We start from the raw sequence: 3907 nt of genomic DNA on the forward strand, positions 1-3907 counted from the left end.
GTATAGCTCAGGTGGCACGCCCTTGCACTTCGCAACGCCGCGTGTGACCAGAAGAGCATTGCGGGCCGTCGCTCGGAGGGGTCTCAGCCAGCCGCAGCTCTAGGCTCTTCCCGGCTCTACGGTGTTGACAAGGCCGCTGCCCGCCGGTGGGTTTTGGCAGTCAACAGAAGTATGAGTGGATATTAGATTTTCTATAAAATATAGTGCAAATGATTGCTTAGAAAAATAAATATATAGAAATCAATTCTACAAATCAAACAACCACCATAGAATTTTTTTTTCTAAAAGATATCTACAAATTTTCTACGCAAATTCTTTGAATCCGATAGTCCTTTAACTTGGCTAGTATGCAAGGTGCAGCAAATTTGATGAAATAGACGGCAATGCAGCACCCAACCCATTTATTGGGTTATGACATGTTTTAGGTGTTAATGAAAACAATCCTAATTCCTACATGAAGTAAATTAAGAAAAGTCAGTTTGACATGAATATATGCAAACTCCCCTGCTTTATCTAGCCTCCCAGCTCTCTCTTTTCTGTATTTCTTTCTGAACGAGCCTATTGATTTGTCTTCTCGCAATAGCATCAGAGCATCTCCAAGAGATTATTTATATTTGCATCATATAATGTAAAATACATTACCTATTTTTCTTCTTTTTCAGGTTTCTACATCACCTGTATTTGCTCTAAAAAATCAGATGATGTAAAATACATCACCTCTTCTCTAAAAGTGCTCCAGAAGATGGTGTATTTTACATCACCACCTAGGTGATGTATATTTCATATTTGCAAACATATGAATGAATTTCATATATAAATGATTTGAAACCATAAATAAAATCCAAACATTGCTAAATATTACATTACACAAATAATTCATCATTATTACAGGAATAGTTCATCATCAACTTGCAGAGAAATCAACTCATAAATACACATAGTCAGTGACCCGCCAATCCGAACGGGGCTGGCCGCGCGGGAGCTTGTGGACGGCAGATTGGCGGTCCTCGGTATTCTACAACCCCGTAGATGGACGGTGATGGCCGTGGCGAGCCGGAATCAGCCGGAACTGGGCCAGCGGGCTTCGGATTTTCACCGAGGTGAATGCGCATTTCCAGCCATCCCAAGATATGAGACGAGTCGGGGCGAGGTGAGGACGGGGCGATGCTAGGTCGATTCCCAGCGGCGGCAGGGCGGATTTAGATGGAGTTCGGCCAACGGCAGCGGTCGAGCTTGCGCCGGTGGGGAGGTGGAAAACGACAAAGTGACTATTGCGATTCGCATGTGATCGTTGTTTTACGATGTATATTTGCATCGCCATGTGCAAAATATACATCATGATGAAAAAAAATTGGGTCTTTTTTACATCTACATAATCTGCTGAAGCAGTTTTTTTTTTGTCTAAAATGACGGTTATTTTACATCTACACCATGCTCTTATGTACCATCTTATTGGCTCGGCACCAGATTGGGTGAACATAATTAGCTGAATTACACGACTAGGTCTGGAACGTATTTCGTATGGGACTCTCACAGACTTCACGACGTCATAATATAGCTGTACTGCGACAAGGATTTGGATAAGGGAATCCTTCTGCTGGACTACTGCCTGGCTTGATTCCGACCGAGCTACAAAAATGCCTAGTTGCTGCAGCAGTCATAGGATTACAGTATGCTCACTATGCCACGACTCTGCTGGTATAATTACCAGAAAAGCATCTGCAGTTATCTCTATCTAACAATCCATGATCATCGCAACTTGAGCCGTCGTTCTAGTACGTACCTGTCATTCTTTCGGGCATTTCGCCTCCTTTTTTTTTCACATCAAACTCAACAGAGCACTTTATCTCGTCGGAAACAAAACACTTACTTTTACAACACATTATTTACACTAGAAACAAACTCCACATAAGAACAAGGAGATTCCAACATTCCACGCAACTGATTAACAATATCTACGAGAACCAACCTGAGGTTGGGTGGTTAGGAGGGTGGTTGTACCCCCAGCCCACCAGAGTTCAAATCCCAGATTTAACATCTGTGTGTCTCATAAAGGCGGAATATTCATTCAGTGGGAGGCGACGTTCCCGTCGACAGCGAGGCGCCTGTGGTGACTTCATTAATTTCAAGATCCAATCCGCCGGCTCAGTCTTCCGGAGATGCTCATAGGGGTAGGGTGTGCGTGTGTGCGTTCATAGGGGTGAGTGTATGCGCATGTATGTGAGCGTCTGCGTTTGTACTGTGTTTCTCAAAAAAAAAAAGATCAGTTGAAACATCACTTGCAAGTAAAACATCTCAGTTGCAACCACAATTAATTACAACTAAAAAATCAAAACTACAACATTTTTTTGCAGTTTAAAGAACGCATAAATCGCAATGTAAATCCGTCGATTTCGAATTTCACTGAAGACCAAGTTAGTTCTCAAATAATTGAGAACTAGTAATTCCAAAAATAAATTGTTTCATTTAAATACTCCATCCGTTTCAAAAAATAGTTATTTAACTTTTTTGAATATAGATGTATCTATAAGTAAAATATAGCTATAATCTCTGTAAACAACGTTAAACAGTTTTTTTTATAGGGATGTGTAGATATCCGAGCACGTGTTTCGTATGGGAACTTAATACTAGAGGACGTTATAGCTGTACCGCAGCATGGATTTGGGTAAATGAATCTTTCTGCTAGACTGCTTGGTTTGATTGTCACCCATCGATCTGCAAAAATGACTAGTTGTTGATTAGTATCTTGATTACGACTGTACGGATATAATTAGAAGAAAAGCATATGTAATTATCTCTATCTAACAATCAATGATCATAGCAACTTGATGGCAAGCCATCGTTCTAGTACGTACCTGTCATTCTTTCAGTCTCCAAATGCAGCCGGAGCAGAGCACTTCAGCATTTTTCGTCGTATATACTAGGTCAACATAGCACTTTACCTTCTCAAAAACGCAACACTTAGTTTTGTAACACATTATGTTTCTCCATAATCCTCAATTCACTGTAAACAAAGTCCACACAAAACAGCGAAGTTCCAACTCGTAATTACCAACCAAAAGATAGTTGTCGTTTTTTTTGGAGCCGACGGAGGCATATTCTTTCGTAGGCAGGAGCTCGCCACCGTGGACGCTTCGTTTACGCTCGCATCCCCTGAGTAGAAGTCTTCGGTGATTCAGGAAGAACATCTCTATAGTTGTTTCTCCTCATGGCAGTCCCAGCGAGTCGTCGTTGCATGTTATGTCAGCTATCTCTGAGAGCGAGCTCATTGACGGGATCTTGGCTCCGGTAATTCAGATCACGCCAGAGCTACATGAGTAGTGTGAGAATTCGTCTGTGGTGTTTCCGTTGGTGCTGGGCTCGACTGTGGTTTCTCCGCCGAGTCAGGCACTTGGCTTTGAAAAGAGCGGTGATGTTGACGATGCCTGGCAGGCATGTGGTTTCTCTTGGTGATGAGGTCGTTAAGTTAAGACTATTGGCAACGGTGCCCGGTGCTGTCGTCGCTAGAGAGATTTGCGATTTTCTCGCCACCTTAGCTACTGCCTACCCTAATTCCGCAATTGATTGATGGCATGTCTTTGTCGACGTGGTGTTGGAGTGTCATGTTTGGAGTGTTCGTTCGTGTCGCCTTGTGGTCTCATGTTGGCTAGAGTTTGTGCGGCATTGTAGTTCGGGTCCGTGTTAGGCTTGGTGGGTGTGTGGGTGTGCTGTTTCTGTGGACTTGATGTTGTTATTGTGGGTTTTCGTTCAGTTTTCTCCTAAAAACTTAACACTCTCTTCTTAATTAATTTTACCTCCATTTAAAAAAGTATACTATAAAAGCAATTCGGTGTAGTCATAAAAGTGACACCAAAAAAAATCACGTTATCCTTGAGAGATTAGAACACCTAGAGTGAACCATGGGATG

The sequence above is a fragment of the Lolium rigidum genome, chromosome 1 (genome assembly GCF_022539505.1).
Source record: "Lolium rigidum isolate FL_2022 chromosome 1, APGP_CSIRO_Lrig_0.1, whole genome shotgun sequence".
NCBI classification, from domain to species: domain Eukaryota; kingdom Viridiplantae; phylum Streptophyta; class Magnoliopsida; order Poales; family Poaceae; genus Lolium; species Lolium rigidum.